The sequence below is a fragment of the Rattus norvegicus genome, chromosome 18 (genome assembly GCF_036323735.1).
Source record: "Rattus norvegicus strain BN/NHsdMcwi chromosome 18, GRCr8, whole genome shotgun sequence".
Taxonomy (NCBI): Eukaryota; Metazoa; Chordata; class Mammalia; order Rodentia; family Muridae; genus Rattus; species Rattus norvegicus.
Window position 1 is genome coordinate 35,802,042 of NC_086036.1, and position 21,470 is coordinate 35,823,511.

Below are 21,470 nucleotides of genomic sequence, written 5' to 3' on the forward strand. Positions count from 1 at the left end.
TCTTCATGTGGGACCCCTATCAGCAGCAGCAGGGGCTGTCTCTGAATCTATTGCCTGCCTCTGAGTCCCTTTCCCTGAACTGGGCTGACTTGCCTAGCCTCAATAAAAGAAGATGTACCTAGTCCTACTGCAATTTGATATGCCAAGGCAGGTTGATATCCATGGGGCCTCCCCATCTCTAAGTAGAAAGGGAGAGGTATTCCAGAGGTATTCAGAGGAGGGAAGGTAAGAGGGAGAGACTGGGAGGGCAGGAGGGCAGAGAAGCTGCAGTTGGGGTTTAAAGTAAGAAATTAATTAATGAAATAAAAAGAGAAGTTGGAGAGAGCGATAGTTGAATGATAGATGATTTCACTTCCATGCATGAAGCCCTGATTTCAATCCCTAGTGTTAAAAAAATGAAAGAAATAAGAAAGTGATTAGTGCTGTGACAATATGTAAATCTTTTGAAACAGAGTTTGTGATAAGAACTTACTTACAGACTGTTTAGTCATCTCAGAAGGTAAGTCAGAGAGAGAATGGGGCCACGTAGGATAAGATAAGAGAAGCAATTCATAGTAATAGGTGTGTGGTGGTTTGAATAAGAATGACCCACATAGACTCATTTATTTGAATGATTAATCACCAGGGCATAAAACTCTTTGACAGGATTAGAAGGACAGGGAGGTATGGCCTTGTTGGCTGAAGTATGGTCACTGGGTGTGAACTTTGAGGTTGGAATTTCACATCAGGGTCAGTCTCTGTCTCTCTGTCTGTGTCTCTGTTTCTCAGTCTCTCACACTCTCTACCTGCTGCCTGTGGGTCAGTATGTAGCTCTCAGCTACTTCTTCAGCATCTTGCCTGCCTACCGCCATGTTCTTACCGCAATAATAATGGACTAACCATCTGGATGTGTAAGCAAGCCCCCCAAAAATGCTTTCTTTCAAAGTGTGGCCTTGCTCATGATGCTGCTTCACAGCAACAGAACAGTGAGTGACTAAGACAGGGCAACAAGAAAAATCAAGAGGGTGAATGTATTTATTTCTCCATGTAAAAATACCTTTTACTGATTCCACATTAGAGGTGGTTTAAAGTTTGCTTTTGTTATGTGGTGTTGACAGCCGAGGCCATGGACCAAGATGCCAAGGTCAAACAGGAGTGAGTCTTCAAAGGCAATTTAACTTCTTCTTGAACAAAGCTTAAGGGCAAATTTACAAATAGTAATGAGAGTGGAGTCCAAAAGGGATGTAGAACTCTAGATCCATGCCAAATAATTGGACTGAATTCTATAGGCAGTGATGAATTTTTAAAGGTCTTTTTAAAACAAAAGAGGGATGAGGATCAAGCTGTGTGCTCCTCGGTCTTATTGCCACAGGGTGAAATGTCTCATAGATGTAACAACAAGCTAAAAAGGACCACAGCTAAAAATAACAGTGAAAATAATTACAGTGTATGTATATGAGCGCATGCACATTTGTACATGCACATGTGCATGGTTATGAATGTATGTGTACATGGAGAAATGAATTTAAGCACAGAAAGGAAGAGAAATTCGGACAGCAAAGCCAGCATTCTTGCTGTTCAGAGGTTAATTTACTTTTCTGTTTACTGATGTTGCTATGGTGATGTGAAAAACCTTCCAGGAGGACAGAGAACAGTTGACCGTCTCCGCACTTAATAATCTGATTTTATGTAAGACATCAGGAAAGAATGCCAAACCTCAGACCTTTGCTGGGAGCTTTAAAAGAAGCCAGACGGATGAGGTTGAGCTTCCAGGCTTCCAGGCTCCCAGCCACACCAGTCCTCTCTCTGGGCACAAGCCTTCAGGCCCAGCTGTCCTGGCACTCCCCAGCTTGGCACTTGAAGGCCCTCTTTCTGCCCTGTGTCCTCTCCCTCTCCCCTTTGCTGCTTCAAACCAGAACATTGGAAACAGCCCATAAAAGTGAAACAAAACTGGAGGGAAAAAGAAACAGGGAATTTGGCCTATAAAAAAGGAGGTTTCAAAATGCAAATATCTTTGATGGAAATTTTTCTTTCCTGGAGTCTAATGGACATGGCCCCCAAGCACCAGTCTTGGAGAAGCTTTGGGTTCTCTTTTAGTCTGGGACGTTCCACTCTTCTTCAGTAAGTTCATGTTCTGGGGCTGGGGTGGGGGTCAAGATATTTTCTATAATTGCAAACAGACTCCTTCTGGATTGTTTAGAGTAATGCAAGTGAATTCTTTTTTTATTCAGAATTGTGATTTGTTGTTGTTGATGTTTCTAGCTGGATTTTTGACCATGTTACCAAAAACTAAACAGAAACCTTTCACAGGTCTGAATTCTAAATCCCCATTTTCTTTTCTTATTTCTTTTTTTTTTTGATGCTTAATATTTTTATTGAAAAGTTATATTCAGGTAGTGCATTCTGTATGGTTTCCCCTCCCTCTCCTCTTCTCAGATCTTCCCCATATCCCTATTCTTTCAACTCTGTGACTTCTCTCTCTTTCTCTCTCTCTCTCTCTCTCTCTCTTTCTCTCTCTCTCTCTTAAAAACAAACAAATAAACAGGCAAATCAAAAGACAAATAAATAAGGATAAAAGAAACTAGGAAAGAGTACACAGTGCGCGCACACACACACACACACACACACACACACACACACACACACACACGAAAAATACAAAATAGGAAATCATAGCATACAAGCAAAAGGCCAGAAAGTTAAATAAAGAAAACAAAACAAACAAACAAACAAAAAATTCCAAGCAACACATTAGGAAACAAAAAACATATCCAAAAATACTTTTGTGTTTGTTTTGTGCAGAGTCCTTTGGGAATAGCTAGGTCATGCAGCGGATTTATTCCTGAATACTTGAGGAATCCACAATTCTGCTTTCCACAAGTTTGCACTCCCATTAGCAATAGATGAGTGTTTCCACAACTCGACTTCCTTTCCAGCAGGCCATTCATTTTTTTTTAAATTGATCTTGGCCATTCTTACTAGTGTAGCATTATTTGAATTTATGCAATGTCTAAGGATGCTGACCTTTTTAGAAGAGTTTCCCAGTCATCTGTGTTTCATGTCTTGGGAATGCTCTATTTATTCAGTAGCATGTTTTTTAATTAGGTTGTTTTCTTGATGTCCATTTTATGTTATTTGTATAGTTTAGATATTAGTCCTCTTTCAAAAGTGCAACTGATAATGGTCTTTTCCCATTCCAGAGCTTACAGATTTGTTCATGCTAAAGTGTCATTTACCATGCAGAAGTTTCATGAAGTCTCATCTGTTAGTTGTTTGTCTTCGTGCCTGTGCTAGTGCTGTCCTACTCAGAAAGTCCTTTCCAGTCAGTGCCAATGAGCTCAAGCCAATTTCCCCACTTTTCCTTGTTTCAATTTTGGTGTATTTGATATGATGCTGAGGTCTTTAGTCCATTGGACAGGAGTTTTATGCAGGGTATTAAACATGGATCTATCTGCCTTCTTCTACACTCTGCCATGCAGTTTGACTAGCACCATTTGTTGAAAATGTCTTTTCTCCCTCAGTGTGTATTTCTGGCTTCTTTGGTGTATGAATTTACATCTGAGTTTTCAAATCTGTTCCATTGATCAACATATATGTTTTTGTGCAAACAACATGCTGTTTTTACTATTGTAGCTCTGTAGTACAGTTTGTAATCAGGGAGAGTGACACCTCCAGCAGTTACTTCATTATTCAGAATGATTTCAGTTATCATGTTTTTATTTACTCGTTTGTTTTACTGCTGTGTGTGTTTCCCTATAAAGCTGAAAACTGTGTCCATTTTTCTCATATCTTCAATACCTGAGGTTTTTCTCCTCCATCTCTTGTATTCCATTTCTTTAGTTCTTATTTGAAGTCCTAAAATTTTCATTTTCAGAATTCCCTCAGTTTGGATTTTCTCTATTGATGCTATTTCCATTTTTAACTCGAGGTTTTCTTCATTTCCTTCCACTGTGCTTGTGTTTTCATGGATTTATTCATGTCTTTAAGGATATCTGTTTTCTTCATACAGGTGGTTTCAAGGTCTTTTTCTTGTGCTTCAGTCATTTTGAATATTCAGGGTTTTCTGAGGTAGGATAACTGGCCTGTAATGGAGCCACATTGCCCTGGCTGTTATGATTTTACACTGGCTTCTAAGCATCTGGGATTGGGATGATTATAGGTCAAGGTTCTGTTCTCTGGATTTGTCTTTATTGGGTTGGTCTACTGCTCCGTGCTTTCTCTTCCCACTTTGGAACTTTGGAGAGTGTGATGGCTGTGTGTTGCCTGGTAGGAAATTTTCTTTTGATATAATAGGTGTGGCCACATGATATTCCAGCTAAAATGTCTTTCTGCATATTGCATATTTGGAGCTGACACTTGGGAATAGGGTTAGGCTAGGAGTCTGAAGGGTCTAATACAGTAAGGTTACTGGATTCTGGCAGAAACGAATTGTTCTGGCTGCTCTTGATAATGTATTTATGCTCATGTCTAGGCATCTAGGGTTGGAATGACTGAGGCGATTTGGGGTGTTGATATCTGGTCTTGTATTTCTTAGTAGATGTTCTGTTCCTTGGTTTCTGTTGCCTTCTCTGGATCTTAGACTGTAGGTTTTTTTTTTTTTTTTTTTTTTTTTGGTTCTTTTTTTTCGGAGCTGGGGACCGAACCCAGGGCCTTGCGCTTCCTAGGTAAGCGCTCTACCACTGAGCTAAATCCCCAGCCCCTAGTAGGTTTTCTGATAGGGAGTGTGCCTGTAGGTCAGTGGATGGCAGGCACTAATACAGGGAGGGTGAAGAAAAATGGTGTGAGGGGCTTAAGGACAGAGTTAAGGGTGTCCTGTTCACACCTACAGGTGGTATCCCCAAGGAATTAGGGATATAGATGGAAGACTGTGGTAGAGTAAGGATTTGGGTTGTCTGGAGAGACAGGGATGAAAATGCTAGGGGGACCCTGGGTCTGAACTAAGGATCATAATCTCCAGTGAGTGGAATTGAGATAGGAGGAGGGGCACCTATATGAAGGTTGTTTATCAGTCTGAGGGTGAGAATGGAGAGATCATAAAGAAGGAATGGAAGGATAAGTGTGATTTACTTAATTGAGTCCCTGCCAGGTGTGGCCACTAGGGATCCCAGGTAGATAGTGTTTCTGCGTGTAGGTGACTGATGCAAAGCAAAGAGGAGAGAGGGTAAAGCTGGGTTCACTGAAAGGTTTGGATGAGTCCCCAGGGAATTTAAGTGGGTCAGGGAGATGCCTACCCTAGCTGTCTGCCAGAGAGCTAAAGACTGGAGAGATTGAAGTGGCTTGCAGGAAGAAAAGAAATTGCCTACCTGAGTCTAGGTCATGTGTAGCCAGTTTGAAGTCTAAACATTTCAAAATTTGTTCCAACATCATTGTTCATTCCTTCTTGGACACTGTCTTGGACAGGCAGTGGACACTGTAGTAAGTGCATGTGGGCCCATCTTTACCTGCCACAGTACAGTCCTGATAATGGTAGCCTGTAGTGTTTAGGCTTTGCCATGGGCAAACCCCTGTATTAATCTGTTACATGCCTGCCTCATTGTGATCTCCTAAAATCAGAAAAAGTGTTAGTGTTATCCTCATTTTAAAGATAAGGAAATGAAGACATCAGCATCCCACCTTAAGGTCAACTGATTGTTACAGTGTTGCCTACTGTAGCTTAAACTGTAAGAAGAAGGAACTGTGGCCCTCTGAAATAACAGAGGCGAAGCTTAGACTTAACAGTGTTTGGAATGAAGTCCCTGCTATGTCTTAATGTCATCAAGCACACACTTCTCTCAAATAATTTCTTGTGGGGTTGAGTGTCGAAGTACATGTGTATAACTTAAGAGGGAGAGGGCAGGAGGATTATTCATTTTAGGATAGCCTGGTCTACATGCTGAGACTGAAAAAAAAGGTTTTGGGTTGACGCTCAGTGATAGAAGTGATAGCTAACTTCCCTAGCATGGGAAAGACCTGGAGTTTGACCTTCAGTACCTCCAGACAAATAGAATCATTTTTAGTGGTAGAAGGTTTGCTTATTACATGGAAGAAACCCTGGTTTGATACCCAATATAATTTTGAAAAATTGGAAAAGAATTACTATCCATAAGCAAATAACAAAGAACCATCTCCCCTGAAAATCAAACAGGCCCATTAATTTCCCATCATGGACCCTCTACATACACTTCTTTTTTTACATCATTCCTCACAAACACCAGGGGACTGTACTCTAATTGGGACTCATTCATCATTTCCTGACTGTTTTGATCGTTGTATTCACTTAAGGGTCATTAGGATGTTGCCAAGGTTTTTGCCAACATTGATTACCTTTATTCAATATGCACAAGTTTTCTTTCCTCTAAACATTAGAGGATTTCAAGGATCTTGCAGAGTAAGTTAAATTCAACTTCATAGCTTTGATAACTCTGGGCTTAACAGAGTAAGAGCTCACCACAGTTCCAGTTGTCAATGACCTCATACAATTATGTTATTCAGAGGGGAAACAAATGTGTGGGTGATTTTAAAGTTTTTTCTTGCCCAGGTCTTAGAGAAAGTCCTGGAGGAGATTTTTAGCTGTTTGCAGAATAACAGGTTCAAGATACACTTGATGGAGAAGTCCTGGTCAATGCCTTCCAGTGTGCTAGTTAGCTTGTCAACTTGGCTTGTGCTGGAGTCAAGCCGAAAAGAGGGAACCTAAATTGAGAAAATGCTTCATCAGATTAGCATTTGGATAAGTCTGTTCTGCTTTGGTTAATGACTGATGTGGGAGGGCCCACCTCATCCTGGGCTGTGCTACCCCTATGCAGGTGGTCTATAGATGTGTAAGAGAGTAAACCATGGAAAAACACCAGTCTGCAGTGTTCCTCCGTGGCCTCTGCCTCAGTTCCTCCCTGCAGGGTCTTGCTGTGGCTCTCCTCATTGCCTGACTGTATAATTAGTATATACAAACCAAGTAAAACCTTTCCTTTCATGTCTTCTTTATCTTGGTGTTTAGCATAAAACAGAAATTAGTACTGATAATTTAGTGAGAAGCAATTTATAGTAAAATGGATTCTTTGAGAAGTATTAATTAATTAATTTCAGGATCAGAGAGATTTTTTAGCTGGTAAAGCATTTGCTACTATACTTTGAGTTCAACTCCTATAACCTTCATAAAGGTGTTAGGAAAAGACTGACTCCATAAGGTTGTTTTCTGGCCTACACACATACACACACACACACACACACACACACACACACACACACACGTGCACGTTCACTCACACACACATACACACTCCATGGCACATATGAATCCCACTCTCTGACACACTCATATCACACATATGATATGATATATGATATGATATTACTCACATCATAAATCTATTTTAAAAGTTGAGAAAGAAACATTAATATTCAAATCTTTTATAGGCTTTTAAAAGATTTACTAATTTTCATTTTATGTATGTGTTTTGCCTACATGCATGTACTGTACAATTATGTGAGTATCTGTGGATCAGAAGGTGTCATATCTCCTGCAGCTACAGTTACAGATACTCGTGACTCACCATGTAGGTGCTGGGAATTGAATTGGACTCCTTTGCAAAAGCAGTGTGCCATTATTAACCATGGAGCCATCTCTCCAGTCCAACCTTCTCTTTCTTGGGAAGATTTTCAAGGTTTGCCCTCTGGTGTATCTCCATTCTCACCTTATAACTTTGATCCCTGTGTTTGTTATCAATGTAAACAACCATTCATGTAATGACATGTCTAACAAACACCTTCATCACTACAACATGAGAACCACAAAGTGGTGTGTTATTTACCTTTTTGCTTTTGTGATCAAAATGTCTGTTAAAAACAGCCTACTGGGGGGAATCAGTTCATTTCAGCTCATAGTTTCAGAGAGATTTCAGTCTATCACGGCCAGAAAGGCTCAGCCATGACATTGGGAGTTACACTGTTTATCTGGCAGCAGACAAGAAGTAGAGAGCACTAGACCTAAGCCGTTGAAGGGTGGCATTGGTAAACTAGCTTTACCTCTTAATGTGTCCAAACCTTGGACACAATATAGTGGCACAAGCTTAAAGCCAGATGTTCAAAACATGAACTTCTGGGGAAGATTTCTGTGTCCAATAATAACCTGTGAATTCAGTCATTCTTTTACACTGCTTTATATCTGTCTTCGGATCTCTCCATGAGTCCATGTGGTTCTTGGGTATTGGCCAACAGTGTATTTCCTCTTTAAAGTATGTCATGTGTAAGCATAAACATTTGATGGTTCCTAGGTACCAGGTGATTGCCACCATTAGTCTGGAAACTGTAAAGTTGAGTGACACCATGAAACACTCCCATTCCTTAAGTTGTAAAATTTGTATCTTCGGTGTTTAGCAACAAGATCAATATGGACACCTAATACTAAATAATTAACATGGACACCCCTTCTGTCTCAGCAACACTGTTTAGCTTCCATCATTATATGGTTCAACAGAAGCACTATGTTCCCTGTCTGGGAAGAAGGAGAAATAAGAATGTAAACCTTGTTATGCCCAGATGGTGAACCCCAAAGACCACCAGGATTTGACTCTGATGCAGTTCATATTCGGCACAAGCTCAAGATTGGGTTGTAAACCTTCCCTGATGCAGCACATTAAGGGAGCGACCACAAGGTCTAGAGGAAGGGGTTTTTAAAGGAAAAAAACCCCACAAGCCGGGGTTTCCAAGCCTTGGCATTAAATGATTGGGTAGAGGTTTATGGAGAACATCTGGTTATTAAGTAAGTACTGCTACTGAAGAGGAGTGATCAGCACCGTTTGAAACAGTTTCCCCTAAGTGCAGAAAAGAATGCAGTGGACTGGTGACTCCCAGGATTGCTAGGAAACTTCTTTTGAGGGCAGAAAGAAAGCAGCAGGACCGGTGACTCCCAGCAGCTGCAACCGGCCTGATGTTTTACCCTGGGACCTGGTTCTCCGCTTAAGCTCATGTTTCTAGATTAGGTCTCTCAATCCCATCACCTTTGTCAGGTCCACAAGACACGGAATAAGTGGGTAACTATGGTGTCTATTCGCATACCATGGTGTGTGATGACCTCAAGGCACACTCAATGACTGCAGCTCTTCTCACTGTCCCTTACCCTAACCTTCTCTAGATCATGGGTTTCCCTTCCCCTAGCTTCTCACTTTTGTATAACCCTGCAATTCCATCCATGTTCTTACCTTTTTGGTCACCTCTCTCTTCATCCCTTCTCTTGTATCCTCCCTCTTCCCTGCCACCCCCTCCCATCTTGTCTTTCCCTATTTCTCTCACATTCTCCTCATATCTTTCTCCTTTCACAAAGTGGTTCATTCTATTGCCATATTTAATCTACAGTTTTCTCTCCCCTCTCTAGGAGTGGGATGGAGGGGGTAAGGGTGGAGAGTTGGGGGAGGAGAAAGGGCACCGAGCGAGAGGGTCAAGAGCCAAGAGAACCAAGAGGTAAAGAGAGCATCGCCAAAATGTCAGGGTTATATAGAATAAGAACCTGGCAATATCTTTAGCCAAGAGCTAAAGAAGTTTAGGTGGGGACCGGGTGAAGAGCTGAGAAAAACTTGATGCTGAGAGGCTGGGGCCACATGTGCTTTGGTATGCTAATTGAAATCACAGTTAGTTTTTTGTCCTGATTCTTTTTTGGACCTGACACCATGGAGCAGTCATGTCCTTACTTTATGTAATCTTCACCTGAGTTTCCTCCTAGAATAGAATAAGGCCATTAACTAAATCTAACAGACACCAAGGAGCAGGGGATTCTGGATGATCCCAATCTCCTGGATGATCAAATTCTCAAGGCATAGACTGGATCAGAGAAGAGTACACAGAATGGATCTCTAACTGCATGTGAGGAAAAGCCAACACAAAGGGCAACTCTCACATTTGTACCCTTGACTTTCAACACTTTCTCTCACAATGAGGATCGAGAGGAAACAACACAATAACATATAGAAGGGGAGCAGTCCAGTGAGTTTCCCAAGGTCACACAGCTGTCAGAGTTGTGTGCTTTTCTTAAGCAGTCTAAGCCTTGTTCATCTTCTGGCCATGACTCCTATTCCTCTCTCTGTCTCCAAATACAGGATACCATTGTGCCTGGGAAGTCTTCAGTGTTATGACTTAAATTTACAAGTGCTTTGTTTAGTTTCTTCTGTGCATATCTAGAGATTGTGCCTCTGGATATAAACAAAATTATTCTTTGTCTACAGTGTTTTGTTGTTAGTAAAGTGCCCCAAATCTCTCAAAATAGAGATTCAAAATAGAGAGTTTAGGACAACAGCATTCTCCTGGGGGTGGGAGTGGGGCATAGGGAGGGGAGCAGCCTCTTGGAAGCTTGCTGAGGACTGCCCTGGGGACCCTTCCTGGCAATGAAAGTAGTGGTTTCAGGAGGCTGACCACTTTAGACTATGATCCCTATGCTTCCTATGGGCACTGAAGGAAGTCTCAGCAGTGATACCCCGTTGGGTCCTTTATGTCAGCCTGCTGCTTTCCTACATCTCACTTTCCTCACTTCTCATTGGCTTGATCATGTTTGAAAACAAACTTAAAAATAAAAAAAATAGTGTTCCTTGAAGAAAATTGGAATTGCCTATCAACATTCTTCCACTAGAGGCCTCTTCCAGCTAAGTCCTTTTAGCCTGTCTTTTCTGAGTGGATTCTTAGGACTATTCCTTGTGCAGTTTACTCTAAGCATTTACAGACCCTGCTCTGAAGCTTGCCTTTTATCCCTAATGTGTCTAACAGCATGGACTTCTCAGATTTCCTACAAAACCCTTCTCAGTGGCTTTTTTGGGCAGAAAAAAGCTTTACCTGGGGAAGAATTCTGGCCAGCTGGAAGAGCAGGGGGAAAGACCAACTTAGTGAGCTAGAACATGCGTGTAAATTACCTGGGGGTGTCATTTTAATATTCATGCTGCACTGAAGGAGGTCTGATTCAGGAATTGAGGCTCCTTGGTCCTGCATACTCACCAGGGCTGCAGATGTTGCTGGCCAATAGCCCACGTTTTGTGGAACCCAAAGGTGACAGGTGTGTGGAAAAGCCAGGAGCTCAAGTTTTGGCCATGTGGTTTAGGATGAATTTCTGAATATTAGTTCTCTTATATGTCATTGAATGATCATAAAATATCTGAAGACGTTTAGCACAAAACATACATTTATTAAAGTAGTACAGCTGAATTTAAATACAGTCATGATAGAAGAATCCTCTTACCTCATATCCTCTGTTTCCTCTTTTCATTCTTGCCAGAGAATAAAGTCTGCTATCAAGACAGGAATGTCTATGAAATGGCCTCTTGTCCCAAAGAAGCCCACAGGCACTGAGTTTGGAATGATAAATGGATCCATTTTGCCCATTCAGAGCACATAATAAGAAAGGAACTATAACCCAAACTGACAGGATCCCCTGTGTATGGCAGAATGGCTTGGAGGCTGATTTGTTTCTTTGCAGTTAAGTGACAGGAGAATCACTTTGCTCAGTGTTGTTCTGTTTCTTTCTTTTCCATTTACACACCAAAGATGTTCTCTGAAACAACTGCTGCTTGCATAGCCTCCCATCCTGCTATCTTAACTTTGTTTTCTCCTGGATAGTTCCCCAGGATGCCTGAACAGCCCTGAGCGACAGCTTCCTTGGCCTCTCTCATTTGTGTGTGTATGCATGCGTGCGTGTGCATGTGTGTGCGCCTGTGTGTCCCTGAAGTACAAAAGGTCTCTCTCAGGAATCAGGCCCTTATGTTTTCCTTTCTTCTTCTCTCTCCTCCTCCTCCATTTCTCTCCCTCCCTGTCTCTGTCCCTTCCTTCCTTCTTCCTTTCTTCTTTCTTTCTTTCTTTCTTTCTTCCTTCCTTCCTTCCTTCCTTCCTTCCTTCCTTCCTTTCTTTCTTTTTTCCTTTCTTTCTTTCTTTTTTCCTTTCTTTTTTCCATTCTTCCTTTCCCTCCTTTTCCTAAAAATAGGTGAATCTAAAATAAACCCTGTAAAATTTTCTTTCCAACTAGGGAATTTCCAACTATTTCAACATTTCAGTGTGTGTATGTGTGTGTGTGTGTGTGTGTGTTATTGATGACACTTTTATTTTAAACACAGGAATAGACTGTTAACCTCTTAGCTCTCCTTTTCATAGGCATTGAACAAGAGCTATGACAGTTTTGTGGGAAGAGATTCCACTCCCTGCATGAGGAGCCTTGGGACACAAAGAAAGTTTGTCTGGCTTTGTGCTGGAGAGATTCAGGGCTGAGTCTGCGTAATGCTTTCTTATGTCCCAGGAATTTCTTTGCATGAAACATGAAAGAACTCACTTTGAGGTCTTTTTGGGTCTGTACTCCTGTGATTAAGTTCTGAGGGCCTCACATTAAGACCAAAATTTCTCAATTACACTCTTTTCTTTTTTTTTTTTATTAACTTGAGTATTTCTTATATACATTTCGAGTGTTATTCCCTTTCCCAGTTTCCGGGCAAACATCCCCCTCCCCCCTCCCCTTTCTTATCTGTGTTCCCCTCCCCACCCTCCCCCCATTGTCCCCCTCCCCCAACAGTCTAGTTCACTGGGGGTTCAGTCTTAGCAGGACCCAGGGCTTCCCCTTCCACTGGTGCTCTTACTAGGATATTCATTGCTACCTATGAGGTCAGAGTCCAGGGTCAGTCCATGTATAGTCTTTAGGTAGTGGCTTAGTCCCTGGAAGCTCTGGTTGCTTGGCATTGTTGTACATATGGGGTCTCAAGCCCCTTCAAGCTCTTCCAGTTCTTTCTCTGATTCCTTCAACGGGGGTCCTCTTTTCAAGATCAACACCCGAGGGTTCGGCCTGGGAATAATTTTAGCTAGGCACGAAAAAGAAGGGAACTAAAACAGTGTAATTAATTAGCCAAATCAGACCAAGATCAAATTTCTGAGACTAACATGTTCTAGTCTTTAGTGAATAAATATTGTTCTTTCTTTGAAAGTTTTAGAAAGCAGAAGGAGAATAACACAATCTCCATTTATTCCCGGGGGCCTGGCCATCTTTACCTCCCTAGTGAGAAAAGGGGGACCCCACCGCAATGGGGTAGGAGGGAGAGTGGTTTCCTTACTACCCACCAATCAACTCTTTCTCTAGTCTTTGTTTTATGTGATATTATGTGGAAAGGCTTGATATGGGACCATTCCTTAATAGACACTTCTGACTTCTTCCAATGTAATTCCCTCAGCTGAAAGCTAAGATCATGTGCTTCTGCCTGTGCAGGTCAGAGTGCTGGGCAGCTGTGGACTTTAGAGCACGGTGAAGAACAACAGCTGTACTGCATTTAACTCTGGTGTGCTTTTGCTTTGGGGTTTTTGTTTGCTTGCTTGCTTGCTTGCTTTTCTGTGGTGTCAGGGATCCAACTCAGGCTTGTACTTGTCAGCCTAGTGCTGTACCACCCAGCTGCATCCTCCATCCTTGGGTTTGTTTTTAATGTGACATGTGGCTAAAGCTAAACAGAGGAATGTTCTTAACTTGGTCAGGAGTCAGGGAGGAAGACAGCTTTATCTATTAGGGATTCTGGCTTCAGGGATGAACAATGTCTTCCAATTCCTCCAGTTCTTAGGTACAGCAAATCATTTAATCTTTATAAAGTCTGTGACCCTTCTTCCCATCCATGCAGATAAGAAGACCAATGTTCAGAGAAGTAATATTAACCGGGTCACAGTCAGACAATCTGAGTGAGGAAAGAGTTAAACCTCAAATCTCAATCTAATAACACCAAAAATCCCATCCCTAAGCCTCATTGGTCTCTGCCATTCAAAACACCCTCCCCATTCCCTTACCCTGCAAAACAACAGAAAAGGGGCGTCATTCAGGCCCAGTTTTGATAACTGCTGAGTAGTTAGGGGTCTTCTTCAACCCACTGTTCATTTCCCCATTTATCTGAAAAGGAGGGAGGTCCTGACTCTCTGCAAACTTCTTTATTGTCTATAACTGAGGGACCTGGGGATTCCAGTTTAAACATCAGTGTGTAGAAATCTGAGTCCAGTGAACCATGCCCAGGCTGCATCAAAGCAGATTTTTCTTTCTTTCTCTTCTCCCTCCTTAGCCGAGCAGAACTGAATGACTGGGCTCTTGGCAACCTCATCGTATCTATTATGTTCTGATCATTATTTAAACAAATGGCATTCACTGGGGTCCAAGTTAGAAGGAGAGGACACACAAGGCTTTTCTCAGTCGGCTGGATTGCTTTTCCCCTTTCACAGGTCTTTTGTGTTCCCTCTAGGATCCTTCAAGTGTGGAGCAGCTCACACAGACACAAGAAGCAAGCAACCTTTGTTTGGGAAGCGACATCCAGTCTGACTCCTACCCTTCTGCAGACATCTTGATCTTTCTGGAATTTTTTTCCCTGTCACAATCTCCCCACCCACCCAAAAAATTTACTGATGAAATATCTAATTTGCACTTATGGCACAGAAGTGGGAGAAATAGAAAGGTTCTGGGCAGACATTTTTTCAAAGTCACAGACACCAGAGGGGCTGGGTGCTGGTTGCCGAGAAGGATTAGGCATTGAGAGATGTTAACATTAAGTCTGTGGGCTTGGGTTCCAGCAGCTGTCCTGTCAGTCTTGAACACATGGCTCAATTCAGCAAGAATTAGATCCTTTATCTATAAATGAGGAGAATAATTATAGTCATGTCAGCAGATGGCTTTTTTGTGCTTATTGGCCCATTATGAGCTTTTATTAAATATTCTTTATTATACTTATAGCTGAAGAGGGAGTTTTTAAGAGAGGTGGCATTAAATCATGGGCAGGAGAAAATAATGCTATCATGTTTCTTTTCAAGTCCAGAGAGGCCTCAGTTTAGGGGAACAAATACTAAATCAACCATTTATCTTTTCTCTTGAGGGTACAGGATTAGTGAAAAAAAGCCTTACAAATCTGTAAGTCTTAACTAAATTATACTGGGTAACACACTGGCGCTTGAACATAATTTTTCAAACCACAGTCCACAGACTAATGGTCTAGGAATTTCATTTTTAAGTTGCCTCTTCCCACCCTGTAATTTTGCCAAATATATTGTAAAAAATCTTAGAATATTTGGAAGTTCATAATGGCCGTGAGGACAAAGACTCTCAGCAGGCTTATAAAGAGAATATAATCCAGTGTCAATCAAATGCATCTGAATGGGGTTTGCTTGTTCCTGGTCCTTCTGCCTGTTATCTTGCCACTGTTTCTAGAAAAGTGGGCACAGTGACAGCCCGGAAGACACAACTAGATGCATATAACACTTTATGGCTGCCAGGAATGGACTGGCCTGTGAAGTGACAAGGGTTGCGGTCAGAGCATTTGCATGCAGAACATTCTATCCACCCAAGAATATTCTCTACAAGCACAGTGATGACCAGCACTGCTCTTAAGTAGTGGCTCTAAAATCCAGGGATTCTGCAGACTTGGGGACTGAGAAATCTTATGTGTTACAGCTAAGCTGACGTGTCAGAAGACAATATGTCATCATGATCTCTGGACCTTGAAGCAAAAATTTTAGTGGTTTTTTTTATGAGCTGAATTTCCATTTTCATTCCTAATTTCCTCCTGAAAATATGTGTAGATATATAACTCCCTCAGCTCTCTTTCCTTTCACAGTGCACCAAATCTCTGAAAAGGCAAAGTGTTGAGCACGATAGAGAAAGCAGGCAAGATATTAGAGAGGAAAGGGGGGAGGGAGAAAGAAATACAAAGAATGGGGAAGCTGAGGTCTCAGTATTGAACCGATCCTAACAATAAACCATGCACCATGTTTTATATATGTGTACATGTAAATACTAATCCTATAAACATTTATCTGTATAATCTACCTATCTACCCACCTATCTACTAGCCTGGTCTTTTTTTGATTAGCATTTTTTAAAAAATTGATAATATTTTTCATTTTCTTTTATGTAATTTTAACCAAAATAATAACCTAAAACCTGCTTTTCTACAGGTTTATACAAATTGTTCAGCATGTTATACATTACCGTTGCTGCCTTGTGAGACTTTTTAGGGCTCAACTATTTTATTTGAGCTCATTTACTTGATCTACAATAGTGTGGCCTTAGAATCTCTCCTCTCAACTAGGGTTTGAACGTGCTAGATAAGTTCTCCCCATGACCTAAAACCCCAGGCCTGTACTGTCATTGTATGTAGTATTTCTTAGCTTCTTCCCTTGCAAACACAGAACATTTGCTATTTCTGCTCTTTGTTAAATACTATTCTCAAATATGGACTAGGTCCATAACAACATCTTAATGGATCTACAGTAAACTAAGAAAAGTAAGGTCAGTGTGATAGGATTAATGGACTTTATAGGTGAAAAATGATGATACAGAATCTCTATTTTTAATTTATTTACATTTAAAAGGTCCCCCTTCCCAGTCCCTCCTGAACAAGCTCCCCACTTCACCCCATCCTTGTCTTTGCATCCTTGTCTTTGCTCCCCCACCCACCCACTCCTTCCTCACCCTTCTAGTATCCCCCTTCTCTCAGGCCATCAAGCCTCCATAGGGCCAAGCACATCCCCTCCCTCTGAGGTGAACTGTGTTAATTCAACCCATCCAAGAGCATGTGAGATCTTTCCATTTTCTGGATGCTTCTTTGTTTTCTTTCTTCAGGGACTTGAAGTGAAGTTCTTGACATACAGATCTGTCACTTCATTAGTTAGAGTTACACCAAGATATTTTATATTATTTGTGACTATTGTGAAGGGTGTTGTTTTCCTGATTTCTTTCTCAGATTGTTTATCCTTTGTATAGAGGAAGGCTACTGATTTGTTTGAGTCAATTTTATATTAAGCCACTTAGCTGAAGTTCTTTATCAGCTGTAGGAGTTCTCTGATAGAATTTTTGGGGTCATTTACGTGTACTATCATGCTATATGCAAATAGTGATACCTTGACTTCTTTCTTTCCAATCTGTGCCCTTTTGACCTCCTTTTGTTGACTAATTGCTCTAGCGAGAATTCAAGTACTATATTGAATAATATAGGGAATGGGCAGCCTTGTCCTGTCCCTAATTTTAGTGGGATTGCTCCAAGTATCTCTCCATTTAATTTAATGTTGGTTTGCTGTATATTGCTTTTATTATGTTTAGGTATGAGCCTTGGATTCCTGATCTTTCCGAAACTTTTAATGTGATGGGGTGTTTTATTTTGTCAAAGGCTTTTTCAGCATCTAAGGAGATGTCGATGATATTTTCTTTGAGTTTGTTAGTGGATTATGTTAATGGATTTTCATATATTAAACCATCCTTGGGATGAAACCTACTTGATTGTGGTGAATGATCTTTTTGATGTAGTCTTGAATCAGTTTGCAAGAATTTTATTGAGGATTTATGTATGATAATCATAAGCACAATTGGTCTGAAATTCTTTTTCTTTTTTGGATCTTTGTGTGGTTTAGGTATTCATAGAATGACTTAGGTAGTATTCCTTCTGTTTCTATTTTGTGCATTAGTTTGAGAAGTATTAGGTCTTCTTTGAAGGTCTGTTAGAATTCTGCACTAAAACCATCTGTTTCTGGGCTTTTTTTATTTGAAGACTTTTAATGACCACTTCTATATCCTTAGGGGTTATGGGGTGGTTCAGATAGTTTACTTGATCCTGATTTAATTTTAGTATGTGATATATGTCTAGAAAAATCATCCATTTCATCTAGATTTTCCATTTTTGTTGAATATAGGCTTTTGTAGTAAGATCTGATGATTTTTTGAATTTCCTCAGTTTCTGTTGTTATGTCACCCATTTCATTTCTGATTTTGCTAATTTGGATTCTGTCTCTGTGCCCTTTAGTTAATGGCTAAGGGTTTATCTATCTTGTTGGTTTTCTCAAAGAACCAGCTCCTAGCTTTGTTGATTCTTCATGTAGTTCTTTCCGTTTCTACTTGATTGATTTCAGTCCTGAGTTTGATTATTTTTTGCTATCTACTTCCCTTGTGTGTTTGCTTCTTTTTGTTCCAGAACTTTCAGATGTGCTTTTAAGTTGCTAGTGTAGGAGGTTCTCAATTTCTTTATGAAGACACTTAGTCCTATGAATTTCCTCTTAGCATGCTTTCCTGGTTTCCCATTCTAGAAAGTCTTTACTTTCTTTCTCTATTTCTTCCTGACCATGTTATCACTGAGTAGGGACTTGTTTGGTTTCCATGAGTATGTGGGCTTGATTCCTAACTTTTAAAGAAATCATTTTTAGTTGAAATTTTTTTTGCAAGATTTCACTTCATTTTTCCCTTAGAAAGAGAATCTCAGGATTCTAGATAATAAGCTGATGAGGAAGAAATTTCAGCCAGCAGAGCTATGAGTAAATATTCCATGATTCTCTTTTCTGGATGGAGAGTTGATCTTGGCTACAATTGTTTGCCCAGGATAAATGAGGCAGAGGGAGGTCCCTCATTAGATGTGACTAAATGAGGACTATTCCTTCTCTAACATAAGTTTTTTTGAGTGGTTGTCCTAAAAATGGTGCTGATGGACTAGAGTGAACTGTTGTGAAGACCTCAATCTCACAACTATGGTTGTAGTATTATAACATCTCTGTACATGGCAATAACATGCCCGAAACCACAGATTTGGTTGTTTAGATGATTCAGTCCTTATCGCAACATAAATTATGACTGTTCTGTTAGTCAAAATGTGGTAATTTCTTGTCTCTCTCCCTTCCTTTCTCCCTCTCTCCATGTGATGGTTTGAATAAAAATGCCTTCATATGCTCATATATTTGGATGCTTAGCCATCAGAACTGACAGTATTTGGGAAGGATTAGAAGGATTGAGAGCTGTGGCCTTGTTGGAAGAAGTATGTTTTTAGGCTTTATAGGTTTTAGGTTTCCAAAGCCCATGTCAAGCTTAGGCTCTCCTCCTTTTCCTCCTCCTCCTCCTCCTCCTCCTCCTCCTCCTCATCCTCGTCCTCCTCCTCATCCTCCTCCTCCTCCTCCTCCTCTTCTTCTTCTTCTTCTCTCTCTCTCTTTTCTCTGTCTCTCTCCATCTCTCTCTGTCTCTCTGTTTCTCTCTCTCTCTGTGTGTGTGATTGTGTGTGTGTCTGTCTGTCTCTTTCTCTCTCCCTTCTTTCCACTCTCCCTTTCTCCCTCCTGCCTCTCTACCTCTGTCCCCCAGGCCTGTGGATTATGATGTAGTTTTCAGTTACTGCTCCAGAGCCATGCAGGCTGCCATCCAACACTGTGTCTCCAATTTAATAATAGGCAAAACCTCTGAAACTGTAAGCAAGCCCTCCAATTGATTGCTTTCTTTTATAAGAGATGGCCTTGGTGTCTCATTACAGCAATAGAACAAGTTACTAAGACTCTCTACCAATTGCTACAGATCCTTTCTTTAATGCATTAGACAATCACCACCATACTACTTGTCAGGTATCGTGCTGAATACTCTATCTTATTTCATTTAATCCCCACACCTGCTTAGTATGACTGACATTATTCTTATCTGTAATTTTTATAAATAAGTAAATAATATCAGAGAGCTATAAGCCTAGCTCATAAGAGTGCCACTTATCAAGCTAATCGCTTGTCTTTATTAATTCCTTAGTATGTCAGGTGTCCAAGTTCTCAGCATTGACTGTAGGTATCCAAGTCTTCCAGTGGAAGAGGGAGACTCTATGATTAATCATAAGGGAAAGGTCTTTGGAAATATATAGACCTTAGCAGTTGTCAACGATGTTTTAATTCATTAAATCAGGATAAAAACTGGATAGCCTTCCTTGTTGTCATTCTTAAATTATGTAAATAGAGCATTGGAATATATGAACATGTGAAATGCTAGCTGTTGTTAATAATGCTGACAACAGTAATTAGCTTGTGGTCCAGCTGCCTTGGATTTTGTAAGAATTGAGGAGATAGCATAGGATGCTAAATGAAGTGAGACACTTGGGATGTGAGTTCAGCATCCAAAGGAAGACTTGATGGGTTACAATGAGAATTTTTAAAGTGTCTGGGTTTCGAACTGGTAAGGGCTTCCTTGTTCAGTCTGTCCTGCTTGGTTGACCTGGATAGCCTTGGAGATACAGGGTTCTAGTCTGTTGTCTAAAAAGTATGCTACACTTGCCTGTTCCTATTGTACTGTACATGGCCAAGAAAAATAAGGTCTATGCAACCAAGACCCTGTGAAAGAAGTGCTCTGGGATGAGAAATTGAGTTGCACTCCCAAGGGAAGCCCTCCACCCTGCTGTCTGGCTGAAGTTGAGAAGAGGAATCAATTTTGATTACCTTGGCCAAAATCCCTTCTTCCCATGAGTCCAGGAACTGAAAGATTAGGATGCTTCTGGCAGCTGTTGGCATGTACTAAACCATGAGCTTTGGATTGACTCCAAGGCGGGAAGCAGCTGCCCTGTGGACTGTACAGACCTGAAGGGGAAATAGCTGTGTAAGGAAATGAAGTCATAGCTCTTGTAATGTAGCGTTTCCTCCTCACTGGGGATACTCTCGATCCTGACTGGGATGTCTCCAGAGATTAGATGTCTACTAATTAGAATCTGGCAACATTTGGAGGTGTGCTATGCTTATTTAATATTGTACACTCACATTATCAGTATAGGCAAGGCATGGGAAGTTGTAACTTCTCCAGAAGATGATTCATCTCTCTTGGGCTTTATTTTGCCTGTGTTGTCTGGGAGATGTGAGGAACACTGATGTTAATTGTATTGAGTTTTCTGTACATTTATACATGTCTCCTATGTTCATAGCTTAGATAGCAGTTATCATGTCAATGCTAGCCAGCTGCATTGATCTTCATTTATATATACAAAAATTCCATTGGATACCTCATCAGTCAAAAAACAAACAAAAACAAAACAACAAAAACCCCAAAAACAAAACAACAAAAAACAAAACAAAACAAAAAAAACAAACAAAAAAAAAAACCCAACCTCCCCCCAATTAACTCTTAAGTAAGGTCCTTACATCATTAAAACTAAAAAAAATTAACATTGGTACAGAATATATCTCATAGTTTCCAGTTGATTCAAACAAGATACAGACATGTTTTTTCACCCCAGAGATTTTCCTATTACCCCCCCCCCCCGTTTTTTTCCATCTTTATTAACTTGGGCATTTCTTATTTACATTTCAATTGTTATTCCCTTTCCCGGTTTCCAGGACAACATCCCCCAACCCCTTCCCTCCCCTTCTCTATGGGTGCTCCCCTCCCCATCCTCCCCCCATTACCGCCCTCCCCCCAACAATCACGTTCACTGGGGGTTCAGTCTTGGCAGGACCAAGGGCTTCCCCTTCCACTGGTGATCTTACTAGGCTATTCAGTGCTACCTATGCAGTTGGAGCCCAGGGTCAGTCCATGTATATAGTCTTTGGGTAGTGGCTTAGTCCCTGGAAGCTCTGGTTGGTGGGCATTGTTGTTCATATGTGGTCTCAAGCCCCTTCAAGCTCTTTCAGTCCTTTCTCTGATTCCTTCAACGGGGGTCCCGTTCTCAGTTCAGTGGTTTGCTGCTGGCATTTGCCTCTGTATTTGTTGTATTCTGGCTGTGTCTCTCAGGAGAGATCTACATTCGGTTCCTGTCAGCCTGCACTTCTTTGCTTCA

At 40.9% G+C, this 21,470-nt stretch overlaps 1 protein-coding gene and 1 long non-coding RNA gene across 2 annotated transcripts in view; one reads left to right on the forward strand and one right to left on the reverse strand.

The window, feature by feature from the left end:
- Jakmip2 (janus kinase and microtubule interacting protein 2) overlaps positions 1-21,470 on the reverse strand; it is a 215,378-nt gene that overhangs the window by 18,570 nt on the left and 175,338 nt on the right. The gene's annotated exons all lie outside the window — the stretch shown is intronic.
- The window catches only part of LOC120098288 (uncharacterized), a 37,046-nt gene continuing 17,348 nt past the window's right edge, over positions 1,773-21,470 (forward strand). The window contains exon 1 of the long non-coding RNA XR_005496455.2: positions 1,773-2,100. This is a non-coding gene — a long non-coding RNA (uncharacterized LOC120098288). The remainder of the gene's footprint in view (positions 2,101-21,470) is intronic.